Here is a 19389-nt window from a genome sequence, read left to right as displayed (position 1 = left end):
GTGTTGCTATGGACAACGCTCCGGCCGATCAGCCCGGCCATGAGCGCACCCCTTCCTATGCTTGCGGCCCCGGGACTCACTGTGCGGGACACGCCCACACATGAGTTCCGGGCATCTCCTTACCCCACAGTGCTCCAGGTCTCTCTCTCTGTCTGCGCACCACTGGCGCATGGGTCCCCTTTCCTTAGGGTGCACGTGCTTGCGCTACTAGATTTAAAGGGCCAGTGCTCCCTTAATTTGTCTGCTGCAGGGCAGACCTTATTTTAGTTCGGCACCTCCCTTTCATGGTGCTGGATCTTCGTGCCTTGGGCCAAGAGAAAGCGTTTCTACTGTGATTGCCTATTTTGTGTTCCTGACCTCCTGCTCGTGACCTGACCTTGCTCCTTGCCGTGCTTGTCCTGACTACGTTTCACCATCTGTGCCAAGTTACATCTGGGCAACCTGTATGGACGGATCGTGCCAGGGGATTGAATGTTCAAACATGGGAAGGTTGGTATATATAAGCATTTGTAGCAGAACCATCACTACCGACAAAGCTATCTGTGGCATACCTGTGGGTTTGGCCTCCTACTTTGGGCTCTACACAGTCCCCCTGGTGATGTTTTGTACACCATTGCAATTGTTTTTTAACATCTACACTATAAAGATAAAATCAGTGAAATTAACTTTAAAAATGCTGTAAAATCGTGACATCATAATTATATAAATTGAGAAACAATAAAACTGTTAAGCACCACCCTGGTACCTCCAGAAGTTTCTGCGACAGCTTAGTCACTACCTGTTTCCAGGGCAGTTGTATACCTGTCACTTGCACTTTAATCACACTTGAATCCTTACAACAGCATGTACCCTTGATGCAGTCCATGTCCATAGTTACAGGAACAAGAACAAATTTCTCTACTGTTACATTATGTGCTCCGGCCACACATGTTGGCCGTGAGCGCATGGTCCCCTTACATTCTGCTGCCGGCGGGGCAGGGACTCGCATAGCGCGACTCGCCCGTCACTCTCCGGGTGTTTTTCCTGCCTCTGCCTCTCTGCTCTGGCGCGCGTGTCCCTGTCCCCTAGGGCTCGCGCGCCGGAGCTTTTAAATTTAAAGGGCCAGTATTCTCATCAGTGTAAATTTCTAAATTCCTCTACCCTCCTCAGTTCCCTGCTGGATCATTGTTGCCTTGTGCCTTTGAGAAAGTGTTGCTCTGTATTGCCTTGCAGTGTATCAGATCTCTTGCTCTTGTGACTTGACCTTGCTCCTCTGCCGCCTGCCTAATGAACTCCTGCTTCGCTTTGACTACGCTACTGTGCTGCCTGCCCTGGCCTTCTGCTATCCAGACTATGAGTTGCCTAATCTCTCCTGTGCCTCGCATCTCCTCAGCCGCCTGTGTGGTCGAGCCATGCCAGGGGTAGCGACCTGGGTGCCACCTGCAGCAGCAAGTCCATCCCACTTTGCGGCGGGCTCTGGTGAAAACCAGCGGCACCTTAGACTCCGCTCCCTGGTACGGTCTGAGTCATCTGCCACACAAGTCCAGCGGATCCACATACACCGGGGTTCCTGTCTTCAGAAATGTGAGTGTTACATCTACAGTACATTAAAACATAACAAAACATTACAATGTAGTAAGGGGGTGCTTGCAGATCACCCACTGTACATAGGTACTTACTTATAATTTTTGCAGTCTGACTGGACAGTCACTCTAATGTTTTATAATATCATAAATCCATAGCTATACATTCCATCTATGTAGGTTATGTCTCGCAGTTACTTATATCATGTCTCAGCTCCCTCTTCCCATATTTGCCTAATTCTCTTTGTACGATCATAATTCATTTTCATTGGCAAGCGTCCTCACCTTGATGATTCTTTGCTCAGCACACATAAATACATATGTTGCCCTAGGCAAATTCTTTTTGTAATGTAAGAATACCCAGATGTAACATGTAAGAAATAAATTACCTGTTACTTCAACCTGTAAACCAATCATTTACATACTGTCTGACAATATGTATGAATAAATACACCCATGTAACTGAGCAGTGGTGGTAATGCTGGTAACCACATAATGCTATGTAACCCCATAATATTCTGTACTAACTGCTTGACATTGCAGAGCTTTAAAGGAAATCTGTCACCAGTGTCACCTGCACCAACCTGTTGGTACTGACAGGGCAGGTGACACTGATGACAACAGTACTCACCTTGTCCGGTTCCGTGGCGGGGATCTCCGGTAATCTCCTCCATTAACTCCGCTCTGTGCACCCTGCTTGGGGCATGGGCGGAGCTTACTGACGTCACCGCTGCTGCGAGACCCAGCAGAGAGCAGTAGCGGCTTGGGGCATTGGCGCTTATTGACATCTCCCTGCTGGGTCCTGCTGTGATAGAACAGCAACGGTGACGTCACTAAGCTCCGCCCATGCCCCAAGCGAGGTGCCCGGAGCAGAGCTAACGGAGGAGATTACCGAAGATCCCCGCTACGTAATGGGACAAGATGAGTACCGTTGTCATCAGTGTCACCTGCACTATCTGTCGGTAGCGACAGGTTAGTGCAGGTGACACTGGTTACAGATTTTTTTTAAGGGTCTGTTTACATAGAGGAAATTCAGCAAGATGTGTTCTTCTGCACTTAGATTCCATGTTTATGCCCGCTGTGAACATTTCATGTGGAATTTCTGTAGTGTGAATTTTTCCCTTGTGCAGAGCAGTGCTATGGGTATTTGCTCCTACTTCGGACAGTTCCTGACATGGACAGAGGTGTCAGCAGAGAGCACTGTGGTCAGACAGAAAAGAACAACCTCAACTTCCTCTGTAGTATACAGCAGCTCATAAGTACTGGAAGGGTTAAGATATTTTAATAGAAGTATTTACAAATCTGTTTAACTTTCTGGAACCAGTTGATTTGGAAAAAAATATATATATTTCCCCGGAGTACACCTTTAAGCATATGTTCAACTCTTACACCTTAAAGGAGTACTCCGGGACAAGAAAACTTATCCCCTAGAGGATAAGTTTCAGATCGCGGGGGGTCTGACCTCCCGTACGGGGCCCCGGTAGTCAGCGGCAAGGGGGCATTCCAGACCACCGCATGACGCGGCAGCCAACACGCCCCCAAATACATCTCTATGGGAGAACCGGAGCGCTGCATTTGACAGCCTCCGCCTCTGCTGCATTATGTGGTGATCGAAACGCACTATTTCGGCAAAGAGCCGAGGGCCCCATACGGGAGATCGCGGGGTGCCCCAGTGGTAGGACCCCCTGCGATCTGAAACTTGCTGATTGTTTCCAGCATAATTGTGGTTGCCAAACTTTTTTTTTATTATTTATTTTTATAGCACCCTTGGTTCCAGGACACTGTACATATGATAAAGGATAAAACACATAACACAAAGGCAAATACAATCCCGCCCGTTCCTCAAAGATCAGTAGCTCACAATTAGCATTGTGCAGTTGTCTTGATCTTTGCAGAACAGGTGGGAGACAAATGCTGGATTTCCACTTTAAGGGTAGGGTCACAGGTAGGGCATCCGCAGCGTTTGTCATGCTGAAGATGCGCCAAAGGCCGTCACAAGAGCAAGCTCATAGCTGCGGTTGCGTAGCTCTGTGTGTCCGCTTGCAGCAGCGAATTTCCCACTGTAGACACACTTGAGGAGATTTATCAAAACCTGTCCAGAGGAAAAGATGCCCATTTGCCCTTAGCAGCCAATCAGATTTCCTCTTTCGTTTTTACCAAGTCCTCTGAAAAATGAAAGAAACGATCTCATTGGTTGCTATGGGCAACTGGGCTACTTTTTCTCTGCACTGGTTTTGATAAATCTCCCCCACTATGCCTGCTCACAGCAGATGTGAAGCAGGAAATCCGAATCTACGAGCAGACACACAGAGCTACCTAGCTGCAGCAGGAAGCTAGCTCTTGTGAAATACACTGCACATTTGCTATGTGTGACCCTACCCTTAGGGCAGGGTCAAAGGGGGCGCATTCACAGCGAATTTTACACTGCAGATGTGCCAGCAGGACTGCAGAGAGAGCTCCCGGCTGCGGCTGGGTAGCTCTGTGTGTCTGCTCATAGCGGCAGATTCCCTTGTGATCCTGTGTATTCACAAATACAGTATCCTGCACATATTTGATGCACAGGATTTGAAACTGCAGATTTTATGCTGAAGATTTCAATGTAAACTAAATGATTGAACACAGCATCAAATCTACAGCTTCAAATCCTGTGCATCACATATGCGCTGGATACTGTAAGTGTGAATAGCCCTCAAGATGGTGTCTGTCAAGAAGCTTGCTGACAGTTTCCAATAACAAAAAGCAAAACTGTGATAACAGCTCAGGCACTAGGGGAGATTTATCAAAATCTGTCTAGAGGAAAAGTTGCTGAGTTGTCCATAGCAACCAATCAGATTGCTTCTTTCATTTTTGAAAAGGCCTCTGGAAAATGAAAGAAGTGATCTGATTGGTTGCTATGGGCAACTGGGCAACTTTTCCTTTGGACAGGTTTTGATAAATCTAACTGTAAATCGGGATGGGCACAAGATATGTTATGCAACATATTTACAAAGGTAAACACTATTTTACATAATCTATATCTATATAGAAAGCTGTGGTGATTAAAGAAAGACATATGCATTAACCCCTTCTTACATTCTGACATGGGGAAAACGGCATAATATGGCATTCCCACATAGGCGTTAGTGGGCTAAGTGGGTTTGCGGGTGATTAAAGACAACTCAGATTTCAGTAATTTAGCTAATTCAGCACCACAGTTCATAGTATTAAAGGGGTACTCCGGCGCTTAGACATCTTATCCCCTATCCAAATATGCCTGATCGCGGGGTCCCGCCGCTGGGGACCCCCGTGACCTTGTACGCCGCACCCCGTTAGAATCAGTCCCCGGAGCGTGTTCGCTGTTGATCACAGGAACGGAGCATTGTGAGGTCACGGCTCCGCCCCAGTGTGACGTCACGCTCCGACCCTCAATGCAAGCCTATGGGAGCTGTCACGTCCCCTCCCTGTATATACCAGTGATCGCCAACCTGCGGACCTCCAGATGTTGCAAAACTACAACTCCCAGCATGCCCGGACAGCCAACGGCTATCCGGGCATGTTGGGAGTTGTAGTTTTGCAACATCTGGAGGTCCTCAGGTTGAAGACCACTGGTATATACGAAGGAAGAGGGAGGAACTGATGCAGGCCGGGTCAGTGCTGGTAACACATCATGTACTAAACTGGCTTAATGTAGATATGGTTCAAGGTAAGTTAACCCCTTAAGGACTGGGCCATATTTCATTTTTGCACTTTTTTTTTTTTTTTTGCGCCACCAATCTTACTATGAAAAAATTGAGAAAAAAAAAACTTTTCGGTAAAAATGACCCCTTATCTTTATTCTGTAGGTCCGCAAGGCTACCTAATTTATATAGGTTTTATGTTATTTTTCTACTTTAAAAAAATTATAACTACATGCACCCAAAATAGTATGTTTCAAATTGTCATGTTCTGACCCCTACTTTTTTATATTTCCGCATACGGGGATGTATGAGGGCTCATTTTTTGCGCTGTGATCTGAAGTTTTTATCAATAACATTTTTGTTTTGATGGGACTTATTGATCACTTTTTATTATTTTTTAGGGTTTACAAAATGACCAAAAATACGCAATTTTTGACTTTGGATTTTTTTTTTACGTATACGCCACTGACCGTGCAGTTTAATTAACATTATATAATTATAGTTTGGACATTTACGCATGTGGCGATACCACATATGTTTATTTTTGTTTGCATTTTTTTGGGGGGGAAAAGGGGGGTGATTCAAACTTTTAGTAGGGAAGGGGTTAAATCACATTTATTAACTTCTTTTTTTTTAAACTCTTTTTTACACCATTTTTTAGTCCCCCTATTACATGCAATTTTCTGATTGCATACACTGTTCAATGCTATGCCATAGCATAGCATTGATCAGTGTTATCTGTACTCTGCTGCTCTAGGCTGCTGAGCAGGCATGAAGCAGCAGATCGCCGATCAGACGGAGAGGAGGCAGGTAGGGACCCTACCCCTGTCCTCTCAGCTGTTCGGGATGCCACGATTTCACCCCGGCGGTCTCAAACAGGCCAAATGAGCTGCTGGGAACCGTTTACTTTTACTTTAGACACGGCGATCAACTTTGATAGCCGCATCTAAGGGGTTAATGGCGGGCATCACCGCAATCAGTGATGTCCGGTATTATTCATGGGTCCTTGCGGCTGATAGCCACCGGGACCACCCGGCTATGATGCAGGGTCAGCCCGTGTCCCTGTCTCATAGCAGGGGAGCGGGACCAGGGCGTAGAGATAAGCCCTTGGTCCCCAAGGTGTTTTAATAAAGTAAATGTAAGCAAATCGTCAGGACCGGGTGGATTACACCCAAGAGTTCTTAGAGAACTAAGTTCAGTAATTTCTGTACCCTTGTTCATTCATTTAGAGATTTTCTGGTGTCTGGTATTGTGCCGAGGGACTGGCGCAAGGCGAATGTGATACCAATCTTCAAAAAGGGTCTAGGTCTTCCCCAGGTAATTATAAAACAGTAAGTTTAACGTGCATTGTGGGAAAATTGTTTGAAGGACTCATAAGAGACTACATACAGGAACACTTAGGGGATAATAGTACACTGCTCAAAAAATAAAGGCAACACTAAGATAACACATCCTAGATCTGAATCAATGAACTAATCGTATAAAACACTTTCATCTTTACATAGTTGAATGTGCTGAAACAAAATCACACAAAAATGATCAATGGAAATCAAATGTATCAACCCATGGAGGTCTGGATATGGAGTTACACTCAAAATCAAAAAGGAAAACCACACTACAGGCTGATCCAACTTTATATAATGTCCTTAAAACAAGTCAAAATGAGGCTCAGTAGTGTGTGTGGCCTCCACGTGCCCGTATGACCTCCCTACAACACCTGGGCATGCTCCTGATGAGGTGGGGGATGGTCTCCTGAGGGATGTCCTCCCAGACCTGCACTAAAGCATCCGCCAACTCCTGGACAGTCTGTGGTGCAATGTGGCGTTGGTGGATACAGCGAGACATGATGTCCCAGATGTGCTCAATCGGATTCAGGTCTGGGGAACGGATGGGCCTTCCTCTTGCAGGAATTGCTGACACACTCCAACCACATGAAGTCTAGCATTGTCTTGCATTAGGAGGAACCTAGGGCCAACTGAAGATCTCATCTTGGTACCTAATGGCAGTCAGGACACCTCTGGAAAGCACATGGAGGGCTGTGCGGCCCCCCGAAAGAAATGCCACCCCACATTATTAGTGACCCACAGACAAACCGGTCATGCTGGAGGATGTTGCAGGCAGCAGAACGTTCTCCACAGCGTCTCCAGACTCTGTTACATATGTCACATGTGCTCAGTGTGAAGGTGCTTTCATCTGTGAAGAGCACAGAGCACCAGTGGCGAATTTGCCAATCTTGGTGTTCTCTGGCACATGCCAAACGTCATGCACGGTGTTGGGCTGTAAGCAAAACCCCCACCGGTGGATGTCGGGCTTTCATACCATCCTCATGGAGTCTGTTTCTGAACGTTTGAGTGGACACATGCACATTTGTGGCCTGCCAGAGGTCATTTTGCAGGGCTCTGGCAGTGCTTGAACAAAAGGCGGAGGTAGCGGTCCTGCTGCTGGGTTGTTGCCCTCCTACGGCCTCCTCCACATCTCCTGATGTACTGGCCTGTCTCCTGGTAGCGCCTCCTTGCTCTGGACACTATGCTGACAGACACAGCAAACCTTCTTGCCACAGCTTGCATTAATGTGCCATCCTGGATGAGCTGCACTACCTGAGCCGCTTGTGTGGGTTGTAGACTCTGTCTCATGCTGCCACTAGAGTGAAAGCAAAAGTGACCAAAACATCAGCTAGGAAGCATAGGAACTGAGAAGTGGTCTGTTGTCAGCCCCTGCAAAACCACTCCTTTATTGGGGCTGTCTTGCTAATTGCCTATAATTTCCACCTGTTGTTTGTTCCATTTGCACAACCGCATGTGAAATTGATTGTCAATCAGTGTTGCTTCCTGAGTGGACAGTGTGATTTCACAGAAGTGTGATTGACTTGGAGTTACCTTGTGTTGTTTAAAGGGGTACTCTGGTGCTTAGACCCCACCCCCGTGTGATGTCACGCCTCCGCCCCATGTGATGTCACGCTCCGCCCCTCAATGCAAGCCTACGGGAGGGGGCGTGATAGCTGTCACGCCCCCTCCCGTAGGCTTGCATTGAGGGGCGTAGCGTGACGTCACACGGGGGCGGAGGCGTGACGTCACACACCGTCGGCCCTGCGGTCGCCGGTAATCAGACCCGGAGCGAACACGCTCCGGGGACTGATTCCAAACGGGGTGCCGCGTGCAAGATCACGGGGGTCCTCAGCGGCGGGACTCCCGCGATCAGGCATCTTATCCCCTATCCTTTGGATAGGGGATAAGATGTCTAAGCACAGGAGTACCCCTTTAAGTGTTCCCTTTATTTTTTTGAGCAGCGTATTATAAGTGATAGCCAGCATGTGTTTACTAAGGATAGCAGTTGTCAAACCAACATAATTTGCTTTTATGATGGTGAGAGCAGCAGCCTTGACTGTGGCTGTGGATATAGGGGGGACATTTATCATTGTTTGCTTTGGTAAGCAAGTTCTGAAGGCATTTTTTTTGCTTTAGTTTTGCTTATGTGCTACATATTTATCATACTATCACATGGGGTTGATAAATTTAGAGCACATAAGCAAAACAAAAAAGTTGCAAATGAGACTTTTTAAATTTGCTCACGTACAGGAGTTTTGTACTCCAGGTCAGATCTGGAGCAGACTTGCGACTTTTTGTAAGGGTTTGCATACGTGCGACTTTCGCACATCATAAATTCGTGACCACTGCAAAGTGAAAACTGAAATTTGCTTAGGTAAGACTGTAACTTATTGCTTATCCACAAAAGTCACACAAAAAAGTGCTTAGGCGCACGTGTGACTTTTTGTGCGCCCAGAGTAAGCAAAAAAAAAAAAAAAAAACATAGATAAAAACAGATTTTTTTTTTTTTTATAACATATAGATGTTTGTTAGGTAAGTTAAGGTTTTTGGATTTGGAAATTTTGGTTTGTAATTGGATTGAAAACTGGATTAAAGGGGTACTCCGCTGCTCAGCGTTTGGAACAAACTGTTCCGAATGCTGGACCCGGTAGCCAGGAGCTCGTGACATCATAGCCCCGCCCCACATGACGTCACACCCAGCCACTCAATGCAGTCTATGGAAGGGGGCGTCGGCTCCAGCATTCAGAAGTTTGTTCCAAACGCTGAGCAGCGGAGTACCCCTTTAAGGACCGTACACAGAGAATGGCGGTCAGTGATTCGTACTCTGACTGGTCCCCGGTTATTAGTGGTGGTGTACCACAAGGTACATTTTTTTTATTAATGATATAGAGGATGGTATTAACAGCTCTGTTTCTATCTTTGCAGATGACACCAAGCTTTGTAGCACGGTACAGTCTATAGAGGATGTGCATAAGTTACAAGATGACTTGGATACACTAAGTGGCTCATTTAGTATTGCAAACCCGACATGTTTTGTAGGATTGTGCACAGAGAAGGAGGAGGCTGTGTGCTTTTTGGTGCAGACAAGGGTGTGGTTAGGGGCGTGGCTTGGGCTATGGACTCCAGCCCCCAGTCTTTACGAGACCTAGCAACACCCCTTCTCACAACTATATTTTTCTCTAATGCTAAGGTGTTGCAGAGAAAAACATAGTTTGAAATCAAGCATGTGAAGTGGCTCTGTTTTTCCCCCACCCTGCTCGACTTAAAGGGGTCGCCGTTACTCCCCCTCCCATAGACTTGCATTGAGGGGGCAGGGCGTGACGCCACATAGGGGCAGAGTTGTGAAATCACGATACTCCGGCCCCGTGGTCATCACGCTGCACACTCTGAGCCTCCAGCGCTGCGGAGAGCTTGCAAAGGTGGGTGCTGAATGACTGATTGTGTGGGTCGCCAGTGGCGGGACCCCCACGATCAGACATCTTATCCCCTATCCTTTGGAGAGGGGATAAGATGTATTAGGGCCGGAGCACCCTTTTAATCAACAGGTCTCTCTGTATACACAAAGCCAGGAGAGACCTGTCAATCAAGCCAAGTTGGCCAGGGAGAGTCCACCTCCCAGACACTTTCCTAAGTGCCAAGGCTCAGATTCAAACTAAGGTTTTCCCAGACAAGCTGCGGAATTTCAGAATAAAACATAGTTGCCAGTGACAAGAATGCATGTCAGGATTTCATGCTGGCTGTGATTCATGCAGCATAAATCTCAGTCTTTCCATTTTATTTGTTGTTCATTATCTTGCAATCCTGGCTTTGGCTTTTAAAACTGCATAAAAAACACCTAAGGGTAAGGCCACATGGAAAGGAAATGCAGGAAATCTACAATATATATATATATATATATATATATATATATATATATATATATATCTATTTGAGCATTTAAAGCAGAATATGCTAATTATCCCTTCTTTGTATTTGAAATGTACAAATGCGGCTTTTGCTAGAGATCTGCAGTGTTTCCACATCAAATTCTTCAACACCTGCAGATTAGGACTTTCCCATTTAAAACAATTGGGAAAAAATAAATCTGCAGCATGTCAGCAACATAAAATGCACATTCTACAGGATAGGGGATAAGTGTCCATGCCGCATATATCAGGCAACTGATGGTTTTGACTGATAACAATTTATGCACTTTTTGTGCATCAGTCGTGCCATCAGTTGTGAAAAAACTGAGCCTGACACAACTGACATATGTAAACCACTGGGACCCCCTGCAATCTCCAGTACGGAGCCCCGGCTCTGCTTCCATGCCGCATATATCAGGCAACTGATGGTTTTGAATGATAACAATTTATGCACTTTTTTGCATCAGTCGTGCCATCAGTTGTGAAAAAACTGAGCCTGACACAACTGACATATGTTAACCACTGGGACCCCCTGCAATCTCCAGTACGGAGCCCCGGCTCTGCTTCCGGAAATGACGTTTCGTACCCAGCACTGACACCCCCCCCCCAAATTCATTTCTTTGGAAGAGGCAGAGACACTCCCATAGAAATGAATGGAGGGGGCTTGTATCAACCTATGTCAGTGCTGGGTGCGATAGTCATGTTAGAGGACCCCCAGTGTTTAGCCATGTGAGTGCGAGGTGGTCAGGCAAATGGGTGAAGAGGAGATGGAGGCAGGGAAGCTGGGTATGCTGGATCATGCTTCATTGCGCATAGCAGGCCATTTCAGATTAGCAATACCAGCTAACACACTGGCCCTGATTTACTAAGAGTGTTGTGTAGGTTTCTTTGTGGGTTTTAATTCCCTACAATTTTTTTTTCCAAGGTATTTACTAAGGTTTCCCTACATTTTGCACTTTTCCCTATATTTTGCTTTTTTTTAACTTTTCTGTGAAAACCTTAGTAAATATGTTGGGTTTTTGTGAAAAGTCGGGGATACGCCCCTTTTCATTAGCCACACCCCTTCCCCCTATGGCCATGCCCCTTTTTCAGGTTTTCTCAGTAAAATGGAGAGTTGGTCGGGCTTTTTCAACTCTGGTGCAAAATCTGGCGCAGTTGGAATTTTTGGCGCACAACCCAACAAAAAATATCGGGTTTACAATAGTAAATCATCGCAACTTTGTATCTCCGGAATCAGACTGTTAGTAAGATACTAAGGGGTGCTGACTATTTTACATGCTTTCTCTTTCAATAGTCTGCATACATCATTTTCTTATTATTATCTTTTTCACAACGTATGGATGAGATTTCTAAAAATCTCATCCACATTGCCACTACTGTAATACAATGTGCTTTTTTTTTTTTTTGCATGTGAATCTGTGCTGATAAATCAGCAGTAGAATACAATACAAGTTGAGTGGGTAAGATTTTACAAAATTAATTCAAAATTGCGATGTAGATTTTAAAGTCCACTGCATGTGAATTATGTGGTGAATTGTGCACAGATTTAATGAGGTATGGCCTCTGTGAACTTACCCTTAAAGGGGTACTCCACTGGCCAGCGTTCTGGCTGCATTCGGAACATTTTGTTCCAAATGCTGTGCTCGTGCTCCGGGGGTCGTCCACGCCCCCTCGTGCAGTCAGGCCACGCCCCCTCAATGCAAGTCTATGGGAGGCGGTGTGACAGTGGCCACACCCACTCCAATAGACTTACATTGAGGGGGCGTGGCCTGACACAATGTTCCGAACGCAGACGGAACACTGGCTAGTGGAGTACCCCATTAAGGGGAACTGTATGCAACAACTTCAAGAATTACTAACATGGTCCTATAAGGCATCACTAAAGATGCCCACCATTCTGGAACCAAGCCACATATTTTGAAAATTGTTTGCATAAAGGCATAGTTCACATTAGCCAATTTTTCTTTATATGGATATTAATAAAAATCTTTTGTGTTCCTTCCTTATCAGCTTTGCAATATAGACTGTGACATAGTCATATCATCAATGGGTGGTTCAAGGTATTTTTCTGGACAAACATTCAGGGAGACTTTTTTATTAGTTTTTAATTTCTTCTCAACTTGATCAACAAATTGATCACCGAGTTTTGTCGGTATTTACTGCCCGTATTTCAACAGTTTACCTGAGAAACCCAAAAAAACGGGCATGGCCTCTGCGTTTTCAGCTTTCCCTGCAAATTTATTATGGATTTCCTTCCAATTTTGGCACATGGACTTGGCATTTTACTGACCAATTTAAAGTGGTCAGTTTTCAGGGCTAGTATGAGGCATTATCTGAAAATGAATTTATTAGAGGATCCATTTTTGCTTTAGCCTCTGCAAAAGTATTCTCGCCTAAATTCTCTAGCAGGACTTATACTGGGATTCCAGGGCAATAAGCCCTGATTCCCTTAACTAGCACTGCTTTCCAGTTTTGGAGCCATAAGACATCCGTCCCACTCTGTGACTCCTCCTTAAAGGAAATCTGTCACCAGTATCACCTGCACTAACCTGTCGGTACTGACAGGTTAGTGCAGATGACACTGATGACAACGGTACTTACCTTGTCCCGTTCCGTGCAGGGGATCTCCGGTAATCTTCTCCGTTAGCTCCAGCTCCGGGCCTGGCTTGGGGCACGGGTGGAGCTTAGTGACATCACCGCTGCTGTTCTCTGCTGGGTCCCGCTGCTAGAAAACATTCTTGCTCCCCTCCAATCCATCCTCAACTCTGAGCCTAACTAATCTACTTCTCCCCTTGCTTCTCCTCTGCCTTTCCACACTGTCAATCCTTCACTAGCTACCTGTTGCCCAACAAATGTAATTTTAAGGGAATCTTCAGAACAGGCTTGTAGTGCGGGTGACACTAATGACAATAATACTTACCGATCCCTGCTCTGTGCCTCCGTTCTTCTATATGTGACAATAACTTGCTTAGTGCATAGGAAGGTGCTCCCAAGTTCCCTGTGCACAGTGATCAGGGCTTCCATCAGAAATTTTGGGGCCCCTTACACAGCTTAAGGCCTGACCCTGCCACCCAGCTTGTCCCCGAATTCCCCCCCCCCCCAGGGCCCAATCCCAATTTAATTTTATAATTACAGTATAGCAGAGTACGGTGCAGTAAAATACTGTGCTGCAAAAATATTTTACTGCACAGCACTCATCCTAAAAATGTGTTAATATTCCCACATACTGACCATATAGAGGTAGATACTACCAAGCGTCTGCAGACAGTTTAAGTGATTATAATTACATTTTGATACAAGCATCATCTTCTCTGAGTCGTTCACATTTCCTTTTTTCCACAGAGCAGCCAAACATTATAGGCTCCTTTCTCCAGCAAAATGCTGCCTCTTTACAAATTCCCCATGTGTATTGCCCTAATACGTAGTGCTCCTTTGTGCCCCCATAAATAATTTTAGGGTAGGTGTAGGCTCCATATTGCCCCCATAGGTAAGCGTAGGCCCCCATATTGCCCCTATAGGTAGGTTTAGCCCTTATAGGTATGTGTAAGCCCCGTAGGTAGGTGTGAAGACCCCCCATATTACCCCTATAGTTAGGTGTAGGCCCCCATAGGTAGATGTAGGCCCCCCAGTATCCCTATAGGTAGTTTTAGGTAGATGTAGCCCCCAATAGGTAGTTGTAGGCACCCATATTGCCCCCATAGGTAGGTGAAGGCCCCCATAGAAAGGTTTAGGCCCTCATATTAGCCCCATAGGTAGGTGCAGGCCCCCATATTGCCCCATTGGTAGGTGTAGGCCCATATTACCCCCATAGGTAGGTGAAGGCCTATATTGCCCCCATAGGTAGGTGTAGGCCCAAATATTGCACCCATAGGTAGATGTAGGTCCTTAGTGCCCCCATTGGTATAGGTAGGCCCCCAGTACCCCCATTGGTCGGTGTAGGCCCTCATAGGTAGGTGTAGGCCCCCTATGTCCCCACAGACATACTGCCTCCAGCCATGTACAGTATATGTCTGCAGGCAATATGTCTGTGTACTGTCCTGCTTCTGTGCTCCAAGTACTGCTCCTTTGGTCCGAGACCTATGGGTTATAGTAGTAGGTCCCTGGACTGGAGGAGCAGTGGTCGGAGCACTGAAGGCAGCGTGTTGTGCTGGTATAAATACCTGGCCAGCTACCTGTCTTCCTGCTCCGTGGCTCTCCTCTGCTCCATCTGTCCGGGCTCACACAGGCACGTCATTAACGTGCCTGCGTGCACTGCCTCCCGGCAGCCTCCAGATATTTAAAGCGGCCGCACGCCACGTGGTCACGACATCCCTGCATCCTGAAGAGATCCTTCAGGACGCAGTGATATCCCTGTTATACTGGTCGGCGGCGAGTGACGTGGGTCACAGGATCCAGCCCCCCTAGGGTCCCGGGCCCCTTACAGAGGTACCACCTTTCCCCCCCCTGACGGTGGCCCTGATGGTGATGTCCAGCTGCCATCTTCCTATTAACGCCTTTTCCCCTGTGTTGAGCCTCCTCTGCTGAAAAATGGAGCTCCACTTTGCAAAGGCTCAGGACATCAGAGGAGCATTAAAGTCGGTGTTGCTCTTCCCTTGTCTGCACACACAACCGTCTCTAAAAGTTCTCTTGTGCCTCCCCCATACACTAGAAATCACTACCCCGACATATCCAGCTATCACCCATCATCAAGTCCTTCAAAAGCAGCCTGATGACCCATGTCTTCAGAACAGCCAACAACCTACAATTAATGGCTGCTTCCTTACTTATCTCCCCTTGTAGATTGTAAATCCTCGCGGGCAGGGCTCCCTCTCTCTACTATTTTACACTTATGGCCCGTTTACACTACGGAACTTTGAGCAGAGATTCAGTGTACAACAGGTGACGCTGAAATAAATCAGCACTAAGGCCACGCCAACATGCGATGTCCCCACTGATGGCAAAGTGTGGAATTCTGCCAAAAGAGTGAACATGTATGTTCATTGTTTCGGCAGAGCCCGGAATTCTGAATTCTGCCATGGAAATGTTGCAGTGTGCATGGTGCAGCAGAATCCCATTGAACTCTGCACCTGAATGTCTCAACGGAAATCCACTAAAAAATTTGGTAGTGTGAATGAACCCCAATTGTACTTGCTTTTGTGTAATGATATGTATTTTAACCCCTCACAATGTGTAAAGCGCCCTATAACCAAGGGCCCTATAAAAATAAATAATAATAATTTAAAAAGCTAAAGTATCTAAATGTAAAGCAAAAAAATGTAATAAAAGTAAAAATGCATAATACATTACAAATAGTTTTGGATAAAGATAGTTTTCCAGATAAACCTATAAAAACAATTATATTTAAAATTAAATATGTTAATAAAAAATGTATATAAAAGTAAAAATGTATTAATTAACTAGCTAGTTAATATAAAATAGGCATATGTCTATTCAGTATTAGTAAAAAATGTGTTACACTTTACTAATAAACAAATAAATAAATATATATATATATATATATATATCTTACCAAAAAAATACAAGTAAAAGTACTTGGGAAAACTCATCGAAGCAATAAACCGAATCGCTGATTTTAAATATTTAAAATATACAAATATATTTTTATTGCAAATTTTTTTTTTTTTTTTAGTGCGTGCGTGTGTGTGTGTGTATGTCCCCCCTCTCTGTGAGCTCTCTCTCTCTCCCCGTCTGCTCCTTGTGGCTGAGCGAGGTTCATGTTGCTCTCTCTCTCTCTCTCTACACTGCCAGCCCCTGATGTGATGGCGAAGAAACCCCGTTGACAAGGCACTGCTTTTTCATGACGGTGAGTTTCCCTTTGAGTGTATTATAATTTTGTGATAAAAATTTCAAGGAAAAAAAAACACACAACCTCCTTCCTCCCTTTCCTTCCTTCGGGGGAGGGAGAAAAAAAAAGAGACGGGGAAATCTATCTCCAGACAGACAAGGAGCGAAAAAAAAAAAAATAGAGAGAAAAAGAGGAGCACATAATAATAATAAAAAAACAGTTGCCAAAAAAGCCAGCATATTAGGTTTCAGCTTGGAGAGCCATTGGCTCCCCAGTCTCCCCCTTCTTTACTCCTCTTTATCTTTCTTTTTTTCCTCCTCCGGTATTACAATTGGGCAGAGACGGAAGCAAAAAAAAAATAGAAAGGTGGGGGTGGGGGGTAGAATACTAAAATATTTATCGACGGTGAATATACTGTTTCCGATTTGTGAGCTCCTTTAGCTTCATGGCTGTTCGCTGGGGTTTTTGTTGTTTTTTCTGTCTGTTTGTGTGGTAGATATTCCAAGTTACGCCGCCGCTGTGTGAATTAAACAAATATAGGGTTATAATTTTACGTTATATGTCGCTTTAGGGGTGGAGAGGACAAGGATGGTCGGGGAGGGGGGTAAGAAGAGGTTGTTTCTCTTTTTCGACTCCTTTTTTTCTTCTTTTCCGCCCCAAGGTGATTAAAAAAAAGTAGCCAACTAAGGTGACAGTGCGACGGCGAGGGAGGGGTAGTAGTTTTTTCGTAGTAGTTTTTTCTTCTTTCTTTCGCACCCCCCAAATGCAAATCGAAGAAGGAAGGAAAAAGAAAAACTCTTCTTTCAATGACTCATTGATCTGAACTGGGATAAAATTAGTTTTTCTCTCTCTCCCCTCTCTTTTTAACTCCCACTACCACCATCACCATCACCTCCCCCACCCTCCCCGCCCTGGATTCACCACCATCAGGGGAAAAAATAGAAAAAGAAAAATAATCTTTAGCAATCCCCTCCCCTCTTTCTCTGTAAAAGCCGCATCGCTCGCTGCCCACGACGATTTATTTCGAGGTGTCTGTGTGTGGGAGACGTCGCGGCTGGCCCCCTCTTCGTCGTCGCCGAACTTTACTTCACGGCCGCCGGCTTCACTTCAAATCGACTCCCCGGCTTCCGCTCGGGCCTTGTCGTCAGGAGTCGGTTTTTTTTTAGACCGGACGTTTCCTCATCTATTGTGATATTTTTGCTTCTATTTTCCATAGCTTGAGTTTTTTTTCAATTTGGACGATATTTTTACCTCAGACTCGGCGCCGGGAAAAAATAACAAAATCCCGGTGAGGCGCGGGCGCCATTATGGGATATTCGTTACTGTGGTTATGGCGCGGCGGGAATTCACCGGCCTCCTGGTTATGGTGTGGTGTCGTGTTATGGCAGCTCCGTTATGTTGATGGTGCGAAGGAGACGGCACCTCCATGGGGTGAGCGCTGATGCCGCCGGTGTTTTGTATGGCGGGCGGTGAAGTCGTCGTCGTCCGTGTTGTTGCCGCGGGCGGGAAGCCGCCATTCACCTGACGGGTTGGTTTGTTTTTATTCGTTTTGTCTTCACGTTTCCGTGTTACATTTCGCTGTGCCACCTATTTTGTGTATTGTTTGGATGGTTATGTATCTTGTTTTTATTCATATCTAATTAAAACGGCTTCTTTAGGGGGTTCGTGCTGTGTTTGTATGTGGTGATTTACACAGTGAAGGACATTTCACCTTATTTAATGCAGTTTTTTCCTGTCAGGTTTATGTATTGTTTTGTGAGGAGACGGGAAGATGGCGCCGGGTGCTGGCACACGGCCAGTCGGGTTGGCGCAGTTCAGCCTCGGCCTCCATTTTATCACCGAGGCTGCCGCTTCCTCTCCGGGGTGTTAGGCTCTGTAGTACACGGGGGAGCTGGGGCTTTAGTAGTATAGTTCGGTCTATTTACTATGTTCTATTGTCCTCTGTTATCAGCCATTTCTGACTCGGCAGAGGCTAGGGATGCCACCCTTCTTGCATGGCCATGCTAATTTGCATAATTATATATATATATATATATATATATATATATATATATATATATATATATATATTTATATACTGTGTATATATATGGAGGCTAGGGTTGCCTCCCTTCTTGCATGGTCATGCTAATTTGCATAATTATATATATATATATATATATATATATATATATATATATATATATATATATGTAACATCACATAATACACACATGCAGGGGAAATTTTGTCCTATTTTGACCCCTATAACTTTTTTTTTTCCTTGTATGAGGGATCTTTTTTTGCACCTCGATCTGTAGTTTTTAACAGTACCGTTTTTTTTAATGTGACTTTTTGATCCATTTTTTATTTTTTTTAAGCAAATTCAGGGGGTTGAAGTTAGTTACTAACTACAACTCCCAGCATGCCCTGTTATAGCCTGTGGCTCAGCAGCTGCCCCAAACAAAAACTACAACTCCCAGCATGTTGGACTATATAGTATATTGTATAAGCCAGTGTTTCCCAACCAGGGTGCCTCCAGCTGTTGCAAAACTACAACTCCCAGCGTGTTGGATTATATATAGTAGTATATAGTATAGGTCATTGTTTCCCAATCAAGGGTGCCTCCAGCTGTTGCAAAACTACAACTCCAATCATGTTGGACTATATTGTATATAGTATAGGTCAGTGTTTCCCAACCAGGGGAGCCTCCAGCTGTTGCAAAACTACAACTCCCAGCATGTTGGACTATATAGGCTAGGTCAGTGTTTCCCAACCAGGGGTGCCTCCAGCTGTTGTAAAACTACCACTTCCAGCATGCCTGGACAGCCGTTGGCTGTTTGGGCATGCTGGGAGTTGTAGTCTTGCAACAGCTGGAGGCCCCCCTGTTTGGAAAACATTGGTATAGTATATGGTGCAACATTACGGGAGTTGGAGGATTGGTTGGATTAATAGCAGCCATTGCATTGCTGGAATTTTTAATATAAAAATACCATCAGGGTGGCGAAAATACCGTCTGTGCCGGTAAAATACCGGCCAAGTGGCAACCCTAGCAGGGGCTGAGTGTAGTTTTGGGTTGACTCAGCTGTTACCAAACTTCAAGTCCAGCATGCCTTTGGCTGTCAGGGCATAATGGTATTTGTAGTTGTATCAGCTGGTTGTCAGGGCATTATGGGA

At 45.3% G+C, this 19389-nt stretch overlaps 1 protein-coding gene across 8 annotated transcripts in view; it reads left to right on the top strand.

The window, feature by feature from the left end:
- The first annotated feature begins 4532 nt into the window (after positions 1-4532).
- BICRAL (BICRA like chromatin remodeling complex associated protein) overlaps positions 4533-19389 on the top strand; it is a 90494-nt gene continuing 75637 nt past the window's right edge. For 3 of the 8 annotated variants that reach the window (XM_056568180.1, XM_056568178.1, XM_056568179.1), the window contains exon 1: positions 16353-17664. The gene's annotated coding sequence lies outside the window, so the exon portion shown is untranslated. Of the gene's footprint in view, positions 4553-6447; positions 6536-16134; positions 16252-16352; positions 17762-19389 lie in introns of those variants that run through there. The other 5 variants (XM_056568175.1, XM_056568177.1, XM_056568176.1 and 2 more) reach the window with 3 other exon arrangements.

This window comes from Hyla sarda, chromosome 3, assembly GCF_029499605.1.
Source record: "Hyla sarda isolate aHylSar1 chromosome 3, aHylSar1.hap1, whole genome shotgun sequence".
NCBI classification, from domain to species: Eukaryota; Metazoa; Chordata; class Amphibia; order Anura; family Hylidae; genus Hyla; species Hyla sarda.
This window is presented reverse-complemented; position numbering and strand designations above follow the sequence as displayed.